This window comes from Mustelus asterias, chromosome 9 (genome assembly GCF_964213995.1).
Source record: "Mustelus asterias chromosome 9, sMusAst1.hap1.1, whole genome shotgun sequence".
Taxonomy (NCBI): domain Eukaryota; kingdom Metazoa; phylum Chordata; class Chondrichthyes; order Carcharhiniformes; family Triakidae; genus Mustelus; species Mustelus asterias.
Genome location: NC_135809.1, coordinates 93,479,174 through 93,497,664, shown reverse-complemented (window position 1 = coordinate 93,497,664; position 18,491 = coordinate 93,479,174). Strand labels below are relative to the sequence as shown.

General features: G+C 39.6%; 1 protein-coding gene across 1 annotated transcript in view; it reads right to left on the bottom strand.

Moving 5' to 3' along the window:
* dagla (diacylglycerol lipase, alpha) overlaps positions 1-18,491 on the bottom strand; it is a 340,274-nt gene that overhangs the window by 321,525 nt on the left and 258 nt on the right. The gene's annotated exons all lie outside the window — the stretch shown is intronic.

The following is an 18,491-nucleotide window of genomic DNA, read 5'->3' as shown; positions in this document are numbered from 1 at the left end:
AAAACATGGTAAATGAGACATCTGTGATCTCACTGGGAAAATGACCATTTAATACCAATCAAACCCAAATTGAAGGAGCTTTGAGCTTTGTTATCTGCGTAATCTATTTAATTTACCTCAGCGATCATTCTTCATGGCCAAGCCTGGTCACAAAATCTCAGTGTTGTCAACAAATTGCTTAAAATTCCAATTACTATTCTCTATTCATCAGCGCACAGGCACAATGAGTTGAATCGTTTCTTTCCTTACAGCCAGGTTCGATCATTAATAGAATAGCAAGGAAGCTAGAACAGGCAAGCTCCACTAATAATCAACCTGCAAAGAAAGCTTTTCTTTGCTCTATATTGATCATCTAAATTTCAATAGAAGTAATTTTCCATGAATTCTATGAACCTGAATCGCTTTTAGAAACTTACTTTTGAACGATGAAATATTTCAATGGGTGCTGCAGATTGCTTCCTTCATACCTGCTTCATATCTAGCCTCAACCATGAACAGTTCTTTCACCATGGATGTGGCCTAACCTGCTGAGTACTTGCAGCATTTTCAGTTTATTTCCGATTTCCAGTATCTACAGTATTTTGCTTTTGAAACTTCTAAAACTCCTATCTGAATCATTGCAGCTCGTCAATTCTTCTCATTAATCTCAGAACAAAGCTCCAACTAAATTAATTGTGTTTCTTTCAATATCCACTATCTTTCAAACTTACTCTTATTTATATCTCGCATGCCCTATAATCAAAAACAAAGTATCTGAATGACATGCAAACCCGTGATTCTTTCACACAGCAGGCATATGCCACACCTAATCAGACTGCAGATATTGCTCAGAAGGCTGCAGCGCCAAGACAATCAATTCTCCAACTGAAAAGCAGTCACAGAAAGTTAATTGTCTGAAAATGAATATGTTGCCTAGGCAACAGGACAACTGCTGATGTTCAATGTTCCTCATTTCCTGTTAACAGATTGGGAAAAAAAACTAAGGATGAAGAAGATTCGACCAATTTGGTTATTGTCTTGTCAATGCCACAGGAATTCACAAGGCCTTCATGGACACTCCCATAATAAAGCATAACCAGTAGCATTATTGAGGCGCTCTATAAATTATTTTAAAAGATGGTTCAAGGATTTAATAGTTTATTTAAATTGATGCATTCAACTATTATTTTAATTTTCACCCGAATATCTCACTAAGATCTTTCAAAAATTCCAACTTTCTCCCTTCCAGTTCCGTGTCTAGCATCACATGATAATAAATGACCATTCTCCATGTGTGAGGCTGAACAGTAGGTGCTTCAACCATGGGAGACATTACAATCCTGAGGTCATAACTTTGCAATCCCATTTTCTGTCCCTACCCATCTTCATGATCAGTCTTATTTAGTGGCTTGCAAAACACTACAAGCTGTAACAGAAAATATCCACATGGTTTGCAATCCACACATCCTTCATATAACAGGCACAGTACATAATTAGATCACAGAATTCCCTTTATAGTCCCAAATACCTTGGCTCTTAGATTTTTACAGCATGCATATTTACATTGACAGGTAATGTCTAGCAAAGCTTCCACTATGCTCTGGTGAAGTCACTCAGCAAAAACAAAATTAAACTCAGCACTTTTCTTTCTGGATACAAGTTAGCACCATACTTACAATGTCATGGAATGGTCACAAACAAGATTTAACTTTGTACATTGACATGCTGATAGGATTAGATAACATAGGGTGAGAAGAGGCTCACGCAGAGTATAAACATCAGCATCAACCAGCTCACCAGCTAGGATTTACAACAAAAACAGGCCTATGTAGCTTTATATATGTGACAAGATAATTTTGACTGCACTCAGCTTAATGCAAGGCTGCCAAGTTAACATGTTCAGTTTTTAGGTAAATTGATTTTCCAGATGTTGGCAGAACTAATTCAATTACGTTGTGACTTGATCACAACAATAACATAGTCAGATGTGATAACAATAATCAATAACACAAATAAATTGTACTACAGAACCTTTAATAGAAAAGAAATCCCATAGCACTTGAATGACAAAAGTTTTGAACAAGAAATGAGGAAAATGGAAGTTTAGTAGCTTTTGAGGAGGGGTGCACGGAACACTTAGTCACAAAGTGTGACACTGGTGCCTTTGACCAAGGTAATGTGCGTGTGTGAACAAGATGGAAACTGGACTGAAGAGCTTCAATAAGGGAGTGTTGGAAGAAGCCTATGGATTGAACTCTGAAGCCACTCTCGGTCTGTTACGCTGGTATATCACCTCAAATTTTAGTTTGGCCCAATCAACATTGCACTGCCTTAGTTTTAGAACTATATCCTATCAAATTCAAATTGAAATGAATAATACAGCTATTCCACTGATAAAATGTTAAGGATTTTCATGTTAGATCAGCAGATATCTGCAAAATGAAACACACGAGATGGCAACAAAAATTCTAAGTTTCTTAAATCTAAATTTTCTATATTTGTTTTTCTCCCCTTCAGTCCCGATGACATTAATACCCTCTTGGTTCAATAATACAAATTTTAAAATATTTCTGGCCCAAATGCAAACATTGACAATGAGTGTGAACTGGTATCCAACCATGGATAAGGCATCAAATTACCCTTTAATCTTCTAAATACTGGTAGCATTATACAATTATATAATCTCTCCTAATTTAACCCTTGGAGTACAGGTATCATTCTAATAAAACTTCATTCCTCCAAGATCAATATACCCTTTCTAAAGTGTGGTGCCCAGCATTGCTCGTAGTACTCCATATGTGATCTAATGAGGGTTTTGTATAAGTGAAGCATGACTTCTACCCCTTTTTATTCTTGTTCATTAATTTATATATCTTTTTTTAATTCCATCAGCCATTTTGGCTATTTCCTGCACAGGTTCATGACAGCATAACGATCAATGTACCTAGGCCCCCAGGTTGCTTTGGACTGCCAGTTTCTAGCTTTTCCCCATTTAGACAAAATGCTGTTCTATCCTTTTTAGGTTCGAAGTGGGTGACCTCACATTTGCCTACATTGATACCAAATTGTCAATCGTTTTACCCACTCAATATCTCCAATTTTATACTTCCAACTACACAGCTTACAATACCATCTGGGGATGTCAGTTTTTAGTATCATTATTTTCTTCATTCATGTTAGTTTGTTTACATAAATTTTGATGAGGCCTTCACTAATTCAACTTTAATTTTCTCAGAATTTCTGGCACGCCAATGTCTTTCTCTGCTGCAAATATTGATGTAAAGTAATTATTCAGCATATCTGTCATTTACCCATTTTCATTGGCAATATCACCATTAGCAGTTTTCAAGAGACCCATGAACACCCTTTTTGTACCAGCATAATTGTAAAATAAAATTATATTGATTTTGATACCCCTTGCAAAGTTTTTTTTTAAATATTTCCTTTTTGTGACTCTTTCTGGTCACCCTTTGCCTCTTTCCCATTTACCTTTGCTATTTTTTACATTTTTGTGTGTTTCTTACTTTTGTTGTCTTACCCCTTCAGTTGTCCATGGCTGTAACTTTAGGCAAGTAAAGCCCTTGCCTCTGGGGAATAAACTGGTTTCTGTATTACCTTAAATTCTTTTCTGAATACCTCCCACTAATCTTCTGCCATTTTACCCATTAATGGATTTACCTAGTTCACTGGGGATAGTTTCATCTCAGTCCTTTGAAGTCAATCAGCAATCATGGCACATTTCTCTCTTCAAGCTACAGTGAACTCAATCACATTGTGATCGGTATTAGCAGTCCATGTCCATATGCAGCAGGATCTGGGCAATATTCAGGCTTAGGGTGGTGGCAAGTAACATTTGTGCCACACAAGTCCCAGGCAATGACCAACTCCAACAAGAGAATTTAACCATTCCGATTGAATTTTTAACGACATCACCATCACAGAATCCTCCACCATCAACATCCTGGGCTTACCTCAGACCAGAAATTTAACTGGATTAGTCACATGAACACATGACTACAAGAGCTGTTTAGAGGCTCAAAATTCTGCATAGAGTAGCTGACCTCCTGACTCTCCACAGCCTGTCCACTAAGGCACTAGTCAGGAGCTGTGATGGATTACTTTCAAATTGCCTTGATGAGTACAGCTCCAACAACACTCAAACACTGGACACCATCCAGGTCAAAGCAGCCCATCCACCACCTTCAACATTCATGCCCTCCAGTACCAACGCACAGTGTATACCATCAACAAGATGCATTACAGCTACTCACCAAGGCTCCTTCGACAGCTTCCAAACTGACAATCTTACCACCTAGAAAATCAAGGACAGCACATGCATGGGATCACTACCACCTGTAAGTTTCCCTTCTAAGCCACACGTCATCCCGACTTGGAACTATATTGCCCTTCCTACACTGTTGTTGGATCAAAATCTTGGAACTCCCTTCCTAACAGCACTGTGGGTTCCTACGACTCATGGACTGCAGTGGTTCAAGGCAGCAGCTCACCACCACCTTCTCAAGGGAAATTTGAGACAGGCAATAAATGCTGGTCCAACCAGCAACACCCGGATCTCATGAATTAACAAATTAAAAACTATTAGATAAATGTTAACACATCAATAGGTTAACTAAATCTGGTTCATTACTCGTGGTCTGTTTCCTTGTTGGTTCCAAGGCACACTGTTGCAGGAAACTTTCCCCCACACACAAGAAACAAAGTCAGCCCAGAGAAGGAACAAAACATAGAACCTTCCTTGCCTTTATGGCTCAGTTACGCAATCTATCTATTGTGGCCATCAGAGAAGCTGACTCTGAGTTTCTAAACATTGAGAGAGATTACTCAAACAAAATCCATTAATCCAGAAGGATTAGTGGCAAAAAGAACATTTGAATGTGCTTTATCTTTTTCTGCAGGTCTGTCAGAGCAGATTTTCAAATCAAAAATCAGTATAATTTTATTACTTAATTTTGTTTAGCTAAAAGGCTACTTTTGCTTAGAACTCAGTGCTTTTTTTTATACAAATGATGTGTTGGTTATATTATTATTAGGATTTCACTAATTGTATTGTGAGCATGTGAAGTTGTCATACTGCGTGGGTTTAAATTAGGATACAAAATACAATACAATTTGATTGTTTTTTTCAAGCATGGCTTATAAATGGTTAGTTTACACAGATCTCTATAATACTAGGATGAATACTTTGGCAGGGAGGGGAATATCACTATACATCAAAATTAAACCATGAATTGATAAACTCAATCCCTGCACAATAATGTATGTGCCCGCAAGACTTTTCTACTCCCAGCCTGGTGTTATATCACATAAAACTCGTTCTATCTCCAAAGTATGTTTTATGTCATTGAGGCCCTCGAGATATAGGTCAACTGGCACAAAAGTTATAACGCTCAGTACAGGTCACATCTTTTGGTACAATGTTGCTCACATGGAACAGTTTCTTTTCAATTTGCATGTGTGGAGACCTGCTGCGGGGACCATCTGTCCTAACTTAGCTGCCCAAAAGCAGACTATGTTATCATTGTAATTGCAGAAATAAAGGTACTACTAACAAAAATAGAAAAGAGGATTCTGCAAATGCTCCTGGAATGTTTTCATGGATGGAGTTTGAAAACCTGCATACCATAAATCAATGAAATACTTTCTTCTTGAATAAGTTAATCTTTTAAATTATGAATTCACTTATTTCTGCTATATTTCAGCCTTTTGTTATTGCAGAATCTTCCAGTTGATCAGCCTTAGCAGTCACCTATGTACCCATCAGAACCATACCAGAATCGTAACCATACAATGAAGAACGTGATAATCTTCACCTCTGAGATTAAGCAAACACAAAATTACCTTCCCCAGAATTTTAGGTAATATTCTTTGCTTAACTACCACAAACAAAAATAGATCAATTGGTCATTTGTTTAACGTATTATTTGTGGAACTCTGCTCCTTACCCAGGCCACAACAGTGACTGCGCGTCAAAAGATTCAGTAGCTTTAGGACATCTCAAGGCCTTAGGAATTTAAGAAATGGGAAATGAAGAAAGCTATTCAGTCTTTCATGCCTGTAATTTCACTCAGTTATCTTCCACCTCAATTCCACTTGCCTGAATATTATAAAGTTGCTGTATAAACCCTTTATTTCATCTGTAATTACAGTTTGGTCTGATCAATCAACCTCTCCTCTCCATTTGAGACTTTATCTACCGTATCAGTTTGTTCATTTCATGTGGTAAAAGCACAATAGAATCTATTGAGGAAAAACTGCTTCATTGTTTTAATATTCCAGTGATGGCTTTTGGCATTCTTCAGTGAAAGAGAGGTATGGGCTATTATTCAGAGAGAGGTGGTGCGCGATGCATCTCACTTTGATTTATCCTTGGTCGTGGAAACTTTCTATTTCATCAAAGAATGGTTTATGCTGTGGTAGTCAATTCTGTGTTTAGTATTGCCTAGTGTGGCTCAGGTGCCCCACTCTAGCATGGCAGTCTCTCCCACATTTGCTGCAGAGGAAAATAGTGGGTTCAGAAGGTGCACAATTCACTGGCCTCTGTTTTCTCTGGGCCTGTTTCGCAGCTAGCTGATCTTTTCATTTCTCCTCGCTTCTTACAAAGACTATCTGAATAATTGGCCTCCAGGTACACCATTAGTGGCTGTCACCCAATTGCCAAAGTCAACCACCTTTATAACTCACTTGTAGCAGAGACACTGACACTCTGGAGGTTGTGATCCAGTAGTTACTTTGTTGTACAGTAGGTATTTGACGTACAGCCCAATTCTGCTTTTGGACACCCAAATTAGGACAGATAAATCTAGCTGAGCCAGCACCAAAGTTGTTGACTTAGCAATGAGTGCTTGCTGACGGAATTAGCATGCTCCAGGACCTCCAAGTTGGTGACCTAGTCCTGCCAAGAGATATGCCAAAGATACATATGAAACAATGAAAGTGCAAATTGTTCAGCCTTTTCTTCTGTTTGGCATGTTGTCCAGGTCACACCACAGTAGAGCAGTTCAGTGGGATGCAGGCTTGATCGACTTGCAGTTTGTTGTTCTGAGTCAGGTCGCTGTTGGTCCACACTCTCTTACCCAGCTTGGACATAGAAGCTGTAACTGTTGAGGCACAGGGTGCATTCCTTTCATCAGAATGTCAAGACCTGAAGCTCTTCACATATTGGGTCTGATACCTGCTTGACACAATAGTCCACCAGTGAAGCCCATCATTTCTAGGCTTGCAGTGACCCTGAGGTAAGTGGGTCCTGGGTAAGTTTGTTGATCAAAGAATAAAGAAACTCAGGACTTAACAGTTGGCACTGGATCATGGGTCAGTACCAGACAATATGCTGGTCACAGTCAGGAGCAGAGACAAGATCAGAGCAGAACAGCTCCTCCCAGCTTCAAATTCACATAAATTACTTGCCTTCTTTGTTGCAAACAATCTCCAGGACTGGTTTGCCAGCGCCTCAGAGCACACTAATCTTGGCAACGGGACTTCAAACAGGCAGAAGAAATTAATCTATATATGAAAAAATGTACACCTGCAAGTATAGGAAAGGACCTGCTTGGCCTTCCCTGATAATGGCAGGCAAAATACATCCAGCGAGAAATGTGCGCTGGCTTCTTTGATACGTTGAGGGCCTTATAAGTCTGCTGAGAAGCATGCCAAAACAGAACAATTGCTAGAACTCAATATAGGCACTAGACTAGTATGTGGTATAATTTTTAATGGCTTAATCTATATGCTGCACACATCAGGGTAAATCTTGTCAACATCCTTGCAGGATAGTTAACTTTATCTCAGTTACTATGTTTAATACAAGAGTTGTAACTATCATCAAGGAATGCCATCAAGCCAGAACTGCTGTTCTTAATTGAGCAAACCAAAGATTTTCAGTGTCAGTTTAATAAAGAAAGGCATGAGGAGATTAAATCAGGATGCTCCTGCTTGCATCTGAAAGTGACTTTAAAAAAATTGCAAATTACAATAACCACTTTTCGTTGTATTCAAATGAACTGCCTGACTGGAAACAGGAAGGGGTCAATCATCATTTTCAAACTCCTTCTGAAACATTGATCTGCCCTAGGTAATTAGGCATAGCCCACAAAGGACCATGGGCATTTCTCTCCACAAGAGAGAAACAAGGAGGCCAATCTGGGGATTGAGCCTGCGCCATTAGCGTCATTCTGCATCACAAGCTAGCCATCTGGCCAACTGACCCTGGCAATTTTTCCATCACAGGAGCCACTTCATTCCAACGCTTGACCCACTCAAATAGCCATGACAGTAATGAAGCATTTTTTGTCAAACCACATCTTTGCCTTCCCACCCCATTCCTCTGATACCATCATCTCCTTCAAACACCTCAAACCATTCTACATCAGTTCCCATTCATCCCTATTGTGAATTAAATTTAAAACTTGGTTCGCATATGACTCTCCCAAGCATCAGATCAACTTCATGATCTACTCCCTTTTACTTTGCACACAGCAACCATCCTAAGTAATTTCAACGTGCACTTAACTACCTTATCCAAATTCTCCTAGTCTCAGCCTCAAAATGCTGTCCACCCACCAACTTCACTACATTCGAGGTCTCTTTCAATAGCAGATTCTCTGCTTGTATCTCACTAACTCAAGTCACTTTGTCCTGATTTTCCATATTTGCATTCTTTATCTTTATTCATACGAACATCTAAGTGGCTTTGTCTGACCTTTACTCATTGTTCAGCCTCAACTATTTTAGAATAGAATCATAGAATTCTTACAGTGCATAAGGAGGTCATTCAGCCCATTGAGACTGCACCGACAACAATCCCACTCAGACCCTATCCCCATAATCCCATGTATTTACCCTGCTAATTCCCACAGACACTAAAAGTCAATTTAGCATGGCTAATCAACCTAACCTGCATATCTTTGGACTGTGGGAGGAAACCTGAGCACCCGGAAGAAATCATCATAGAAATCATAGAAACCCTACAGTGCAGAAGGAGGCCATTCGGCCCATCGAGTCTGCACTGACCACAATCCCACCCAGGCCCTACCCCCACATATTTTACCCACTAATCCCTCTAACCTACGCATCCCAGGACTCTAAGGGGCAATTTTTTTAACCTGGCCAATCAAACTAACCCGCACATCTTTGGACTGTGGGAGGAAACCGGAGCACCCGGAGGAAACCCATGCAGACACGAGGAGAATGTGCAAACTCCACACAGACAGTGACCTGAGCCGGGAATCGAACCCGGGACCCTGGAGCTGTGAAGCAGCAGTGCTAACCACTGTGCTACCGTGCCGCCAGACACGGGGAGAATATGCAAACTCCATACAGACAGTCACCCAAGGCCGGAATTGAACCTGAGTCCTTGGCGTTGTGAGGCAGCAGGGCTAACCACTGTGCCGCCTTTCTGTCACTGTCTTCTCTTCTTTGTGGCTCAAGTGCCTGATGAAGCTTATCCTTTGCTAATATACTCAATATCCTTGTCACTTTTTCCAGCAAGGTATATAATGGCAATATCACGTGGGCAGCTAGCTCCAAAGAGGAAGCACTAAACAGGAAGCACTTGTGCTAAAACTATGAAAATGATATCAGTGGAGGAATGGTCCAAAATTGTCAAAGAGGAGCAAGCACAATTAAAGTGAGGCCCCAAATTTCTCGTGAACACCCAAAATTGGGCACAGCTAATTTAGTTGGATCAAGATCCTGATATCCCCAACCTAGTCAAACAACATACCCATCCTTAGTAACAGACAATATCAAAAACAATCCAATTCAACAGCTTTCAAACCCTTTTAACCAAGTTCCTTAAAAAAAACTATTACAAGATAGTTCCTTCCCCTGTGAATACTGTACTTTCTACCATTAAAATCAGAAAAGAGTGAAGCAAAGGAGGATTGTAAGAGACTTTATTGGTCTCATTGAAAATATTGCAACGGATATCTTATGAAACTGCCTTTAGTGTGAACTGGAAAGGACACAGTGCTTCCTTCCCTGGGCATTTTTAAATTGCTATCTAATTAAATAGACCTGCTTAAAGAGGTCAGGGAAGAATGTGGTTAATTGCTTCTATTTTAAGACAATGTACATTAACATCAGTTGAATATTTAGCAGCTATGCTGGTTGCTTATGGTGAAAAAAACTTTTCTGATATTACTTTAGAGTGACTCATCTGAATTTTTTTTGAAGGAAAACATTGGAATGGGACATTAGAATCAATTATGTGCAAGAAAAATGCAGAGTAATGCACATGCTTGTTTTGTTTTTTTAAAATCAAAAGGTCACTTGAACACACTTGGCAACAAGCACAAGGGATAATTCAATGCAAAAAAGGTCAAGGTTACTTAATCAGCCCACAACTGTACCACAGGGAGCATAACAGGAAGGAAGGAAATGCACGAATACGTACTGAAGCTTATAAAGGTTGTTCATCAGTCTCCATAAACTTACATATGCACAAGCTTCCTCTCCAGATTAATCATCCTCTGTTTACATTTTTATATCAATCTTTTTTCCATTTCTAATTTATAGTTAACACAACTTAAATTGCATACAAAAACACATGCTTCTGCTATGTCATTTCTTGCTTGGCATTCATCTTAATTTTTTTTGGCAGAGGTCTAGTCTCTAGCTTTTGCGTTCAACACCGATGTTCCACACGAATCAAGTGTCATCCTCCATCCCTGTCACTTCCATTACAGCATTGAGAGTAAGGTCACAGAAGATGAACTAACTACATTAACACCACTGCAACAATGTACATGCATGTAAATTTGCAAAGTTATGTTTTACACTTGCATTCAATTGACTGAAATATATAATCACAGAAAAATAAATCACTAGCAAAACAGTAATTAGAAAACCAACGGGATGACAATCTTAATGGTTAGACTGAGGCAAGAAAAATAGCATTAAGCAAATCTTCATGACATATGAAAATGTTAAATCATGCCTGAGCAGCCAGCAAAATCTATCAGTAAAAGGAGAATCAACTGGAATTCCAAATATTGTTCTGATAATACTTTTAGCTATCATTTTGTCTACTAAACTGAAATTTACTATTAGAAATAAGATTTATAATACTAATATTAAAAAATAAAAGTTAAATTAAAGTTTACAATAGAATTATTCAATTAGGCTATGCAGATTAGTCAAATTCAAATTTCATCATCTGCATGGTCAGATTTGAACCCATGTCATCCGAGCATTCGAATTGGCTTCTGGATTACCAATCCATTACTACTACATTACCATCACAGCCTGCCAGTAGCCCCATCAATAAAACTGACAACCTCCCTTACCTTCTTAGAGGTACAACTTTAAACAATGCATCTTCAATTATTGCAAAAGCAGAGAATGGTAGAAAGACTGAACAGAATTTATGCAGAGAGAAGCAGAGATAATGTTTTGCAGCCATATGATTCTTTGGAATATCTTCTGCTGTTGGCAGATGGTGGCATCATGGTAGTGTCACTTAACGAGTAAACGAGTAAATGCCATGAATCCAACTAAAGCAACCAGTGGAATTTAAAGTCAATTCATCAATCCGGAATATAAAACTAGTTTCAGTAATGGTGGATGAGGTGATTGTCACTTTCAGGCCAGATTTACTGAGTAAGAGTCATGTGGTCTTAATGACCAATCAACATCCAGCATGGGGAATCTCTAAGGGGAGGAGTTTTCCCAGTTTGAATGAGTGTACGATAAACTAGATTGAAGCATGCAGCTAATGAAGCAACCTTGTAAATAAAATTTATTTGTCCAACTTAAGAAGTCTCCAGAAGGACATTTTCACATCTACCAATGAGGATAAACGATCCTGGCGCTGCCTCCAGCCCTACACCTGAGTATCACATTTTAAACATGACTGAAGGAACAAAATCTCACCAGAATGCTGCTCTTCGTGCAAATAGTCCCACTTGACTCCTCCACTGAGGACTGGAGTCAATACATTGATTTTACTTTGGTTTTACTTCTAGGCAAAGAATAAAGGGGAAGAAGCAAAGTGCAAAGCAATTCTCCAGAGCATATTAGAAGTCAGACCTACAATCGTATCCGCAATCTCACAGCCCTAAGTGCACCCAACTCCAAGTCATTTGGTGAGCTTGTAGATTTAGTGAAGGATAATTTTCAACCCAAAGCATCAGTCATAATCAAGAGGTTAAAATTTAACTTGAGGACGAGAGCCCCAGGTGAATCAATCACGACATTATTGTTTTGGAGCACCCCGAAATGACCTGCTGCAGGATCGGTTAGGTTGTGGCATTAACAATTGTAGCATACAGTGCTGATTGCTAGTAGAAGTCATCATACATTTCAAACAAATAACAGAGAGCGCTGGCCGAGGAAAGCACTGAAAAGATTCACAGGAGCTGCAGAGTGCACAAAATGGTACCATATACCAATTAGGACTGGAACCTGCAGCCAGTCATGGAATGAAATAATTCCAGTCACCTACAGAACAAAAAGATATGGCGAAGGCAATCAGACAATGATTAAGGTGAAACGTTACTGACATCAGGGTAACCACACTCTTAAATCATAGATGTTTATGGGGACTGAGTGTCATTATTGTCACAAAAGAGGACGTTTGATAAAAGAGTGCAGAGCTAAGTCAAGACGATTGAGAAACCAATCAGCCACGGTGTTACAAGTACACACTGTGAAAGAGCCTGACACCATGGACTCTGATATTTACACTCTTTTTCATCTTAAAGCAGTCAAGCCAGACCCTATTACTGTAACACCCCATGTAAATTGGAAACTTCCAAGTATGGAAGTGGATACAGGAGCATCAGCCACTGCAATGGGTAGGCACACATTTTAGCACTGAGAGGGTGCCCAATCATTGAACTTGAAGAACACTTCTGCCAAGTTGAAGATGTACACGGGAAAAGCAATAAAAGTAAATGTCACCACAATAGTACCTGTGAACTATGGGCAGCAGTCTATCCAGCTCCCGGTAATAATAATGATGGGCCAAGCCTTCTGGGCCATAAACAGGCTTAAAGAAGTCAATTTGAATTGGTCAGAGATCTTTCAAGTGCAGACACAGATACACACAGAGCATCTAGCAAAACTTAAAAGAAGTTTTAAAGATGTTTCAGGAGGCTAGAGTCTACCTCAAGAAACAGAAGTTCACCTTTCAAGCCACTAAAGTGAGCAACCTGTTGTGTTGATGCACAAGGATTGCATGCCATGGATGAAAAGGTCAAGGTGATAAAGGAGGAACTTTTCCCACAAACATAACCAAACACAAATCGCTTTTGGAGATGGGAAACTACTATGGGCAGTTTTTAATCGAACGTAGCAACTGTACTGGCTCCCCTTGCATATTCTGCTCAAGAAACACCACCATTGGTCCTGGAAGGCTCACCAGGAAGTGGCTTTCAACAGAGTGAAACAATTGTTGCATTTCTCAAACCTGTTAGTGCACTATGACCCATCTAAAGAGCTGATATTGACCTTCGATGCCTCTCCACATAGCGTAGGTGCAGTGTTGTCTTATGAGATGGACAATGGCTCAGAAAGGCTGATAGGGGTGTGTGTTAAAAACCCTCTCAGTGGCCAAAACAGGGTATTAAAAAATCAAGAAAGCAGGACTATCAATACCCTTTGGCATCAATAAATTCCGCCAGTACTTACATTGTAGGCACTTTACCATCGCTTCTGACCACAAACCACTTTTGAGCCTCTTCAAAGAGGCCACGGTTATCTTGCCAATAGCCTCGGCAAGAATTCAATGATGGACATTAATTCTGTGTGCCTACAAATGTACTTTCAAACACTGACCTAGGATAAAAGCAAATGCAGATACTCTTAGCTGTCTACCCTTGCAAGAAAATATCACATGTACTGCTGCACTCCAAAAAATTGTCTTGACATTAAATATTATAGACACAATAACAGCCTGTGTGAAGCATATTAATCACTGGACCAAATAAGATCCACATCTGTCCAAAGTGAGAGAGACAAGATACTTACAGGATGAGTAAATGAGCCAGTTTCCAACAAAATGAAACCATTCTTTATCTGCAAAAGTAAATTGTCAGGATCACATCATACTCTAAAGTGCAAGAGTAGTTGTTCCTGCACCAGGCAGACAGCTGTTCCTTACTGAATTATACAGCATTCATCCTGCATTTCTTAAGATGATGATGCTCACCGGGAGTTATGTCTGGTGGCCTGGCATTGATGCAGATATCAACAAGCTACTCAGTCAATGTTAACTCTGCCAACTGATGCAAAAGTTGCCAGCTGTAGCCCCAATACACCCCTGGGAATGGCTTGGCCAGCCATGGGTATGGATCCATATCAACTATTTTGGTCCATTCTTGGACACAATGTTTTTGCTCATGATTGATGCACACTCTACCTGAAGTCAAGTTTCAGACAATGGAAGCCTATTCACAAATGCTGAATTTCAAAACTTCACAAGCCCCAACATTATTGAATACATCAGAACCGCACTTCACCACCCAGCACCCAACGGACTAGTTGCAAGAGCTTTGAAATTGTCAGGCGGAATCTTGGATGCCAAAGTCTCACGCTTCGTTCTGAGTTACTGCACCACCCCACATGCAACAACAGGAATTCCACCAGCAGAATTGCTAATGAAATGTCATCTCAGAACAAGACTGAGTCATGTGTTTCCAAATTTTCCAGAGAGGGTACGGACCAGTCCAGGTAATCATAAAACAAGCCAAGATTCATATAGTAGAGCATGGAAATTTATGGTGGATGAAACCATATATGTGAAAAGCTTTAGTGAACCAAGTTGGATCCCAGGAATTGTTTCTGAGACTGGACCCCTTTCAAGCCAAATAAACACCCAAGGATGGATTGTTCATAAACAGATGGACCACTTAAGAAATGCTCCAGCAGTCGGTGTTGCCACCAAGAAATGTTTTCAAATCCATAAGCACCAAAATACCAGATCGACCTGTTATAGACATAACTGATGTCTCTTTGAAGCAAATAGCAATCAAATACCTGTGCCAAAAGAGGTATTTATTTACAGTTCCTGTTAACGTCAATACTGTGGAAGAATCTCAATCTAAAAAAATTAAGCCAGAAACAGAAACCCTCCTCAAAGCCTTGATTTATAATGATTGAATCTATGTATATAGTGTGTGATTAGAATTCAGGACCAAATACAAATGTAATTATTTATCTGATTTTGATAGGTTGTTTTCTATTCACTTGTATAAACTAAGTTGGTAAATAAGCATTGCAAAAAGGAGTTAAAGGGGGAGGGATGTGGTGATTATCACTTTAAGACCAGTCTTACTCAGTAAGAGTCATGGAGTTTGAACAACCAATCTAATGCAGGGAATCTCTCCAAGGTGAGGTGAGTTCGAAGGAGTTATGTGCTGGCCGAAAAGTTTAGAATGAAGAATGAAGTGCAAGAATTTTGTGCACTCAGTGCCTTTCACACAGTTCGTACCCCAATTATTTTAGGGTAGTTGAAGTCGCCAATGATTACTGCCCTATTGTTTTTGCAATCATAAATTAGGCTACACATTTGCTCTTCTAACTCCCTTCCACTTTTTGGGGGTCTGTAGTACAATCCTAAAAGTGTGGCTGCCCCCTTTTATTTCAGCTCAAACCCTTTGGTCTCATTTGATGCTTCATTTAGTGTATCATCACTCCTTAACCAATAATGCTGCATCTCCACATTATTATCCCCTCTCTGTCCTGCCTGAAAACTCCATATCCAGGGATGTTGAGCTACCATTTTTGCCCCTCCTTAAGCCAATTTGCCATTATAGCGATATTATCATCCTGCCATGTGCCCTCAGTTCATCTATTTTATTTGTTATACTTTTTGAATTTACATACACATCTTTTAATAGTGTGAAATTCCTGTTCTGTACTTTTTTTAACCTGTGCTTTTTCTGTCTTTCAGAATCACACTAATTTGCAATTTTCCTTTCCTTGCTCTGAATTTGCCCTCAGGTTCCCAGCCCTCTGACAGTCCATTAAACACGCTCCATAAGCACAAGCAAATCTCCCTGTGAGGATATTCATCCCAGTCCTATTCAGATGTAGACTGTCCAGCTTTACAGGTCACACTTTTCCCAGAACCTGTGCCAATGACACAGAAATCTGATGCTCTCCGTTCTACACCAGCTTTCCAGCCATGTTTTTAAATTGCTCAATTCTCCCATTTCTAGATTAACCTGCACATGGGACTGAGAGCAATCCTAAAATTACTGCTTTCGAGGTCCTGCTATACAATCTCTTTCCTAATTCCCTAAAATCTTTGCTTTCAGGACTTCATTCCCTTTCCTAGTCATTAGTCCAACATAAATCACAATCTCTGGCAGAGCATCTTTCCCCAAAAGAATGTCCTGCAGCCACTCTGCATCCCTTTATGGCATGAGGCAGCACGGTGGCACAGTGCCTCACAGCGCCAGGGACCAGGGTTCTATTCAGGCCCTGAGCAACTGTCTTTGTGGAGCATGCACATCCTCTCCATTAGTGCATGGGTTTCCTCCAGGTGCCACAGTCCAAAGATGTACAAGTTAGGTGGATTGGTTATGGTAAATTGCCCCTTAGCGTCCAGGGATGTGTAGGTGAGGGAGAATAGCCAGTATATATGTGGGCTTATGGGGATAGGGCCTGAGTGGGATGCTCTGTTGCAGAGTCAGTGCAAACTTGATGGGTGGAATGGCCTCCTTCTGCACTTCTAGGGGTTCTATGACTCTGGCACCAGGGAAGCACCATACCATCCTGGAGTTATATCTATGGCGACAGAAATGCCTGCCTGTTCCCCTTACTGACAAATCACCTATTACTACTGCTCTTCTTCCTCCTCTGCTTTACAGCAGAGTCACCTGTGATGCAATCTTGGATCTGACTGTACTCTTCCAGGGCACCAACACTCACTAGTATCCAGCACAGAAAACCGATTGGCAAGCAGGACTCAAGGTGATTTCTGCATTATCTGCATGGTTTTCTTGGACTGCTTGCAGTCACTCACTTCCTTTCTGCCTCTATGTTCCTAAGCTACGGTGAAACTAGTTCTCTGAATGTGCTATTCGCATTTCTCTTAGCCTCGCAGATGTACCACAATGACTCCAGATATGTGACTGTATCTGTTGCCTACATATCAATACAGGCTTAAAGTTTGATTCCCCTGACAAGCGAATCAAGATACTTTTGATGACATTTATTCTAGAAAAAAATAGAACTTTGTTTGCATTTCTAAAATGGCTACTATACAGAAATGTTTTACTACATTGCTAGGCACTTTACTAAAAGAAAGTCACAAAAGAGCCACTCACCTACATCAGCACTTAGAAACAAATACGTAACACGCTGAAAGAAAACCTTTGTATTCCCATTATTTTGGGGAGTAAAAAAAATTGCAGCCTACACAAAACAATTCAAAGCATGCAATGTAAAAGCTTGTTGTTTAATAATATATAACTCTTTCCCCAATTAGGTTAAATTTAACTTGGCAAATCACAGTGAAAGTAATGCACTTCCCTGAAATATTTAGGTATAAAGTGAGTTAAACTATACTAAATTAATCTCCCAAACTTTGAATTTGCATAGGATGATACACATTTTTGGAGATGGAATGTTAGCAGCCTCAAATAGGCTATTAAATTCCCATGACCCAATTGTTTGGAAGAGCAATAACAGCTTGCTACCATTCTAGTTAGATATAAGCATGTAATTTAAATGAGGTTGTGTAGATAGATATCTTGAGGCTCAAACCACCATTCACAAAGTGACTTACTTACATCTCTACCTCCAGCAAACATGCACATTAATTTTCACATAGACAGCACTTGCATAAAAAGCAAAGCTGCAGCTTAACTTGGTGCACCCACCTGAAACAGATTTATATTATTTTTCCCCAATCGAGTGAGGGCTGAAGTTAGGATGTGGCCTATATATTGGGCGATCAAATGCACATCAATGCAACAATTGACTGCCTTTTTTTTTTCCATGAGCAGACTGGAGATTTTGTGCTACAGGTATCCAGTCCCATATAGATGTGTGACAAGTCTGTATTCCTATTCTTTTCAGTTTATTTTTTGCTTGGCATTTACTAAAAGCAGCAAATGATGTAATTAATCTTCAATGTATTCATTTTCTATCAAATATCTGACCAACCCAAGCAGCATGATTTTCTGGGAGATAATGTTTAATTGCAGTTCTGAACACATTCAGGAAACGCCAAGTGTTTCTGTCATTGCAGACTATAGACAAAAGAAGTTTAGTTGGAATATGACAGAACAAATAAACTTGCATACAAAAGCAAAATTTGCATATCTGTTTTTTAATGTTCTTGGCTGTGTGATGTGCCACACATTTAAGGTCATTGCAGGAAAGAAAAGTCAAACAGCTAAGCCCAAGGGAAGGCCACATGCAGCTAGTGCACGGCTTTCAAGGAAAAACATCACCCTTAAAAAAAATTAGAAGTGGTTTTGCTGAGAAACTGAATCTATATTCTAATTATTGGTACATTCTGCATTACACTGCTGCACTGAATT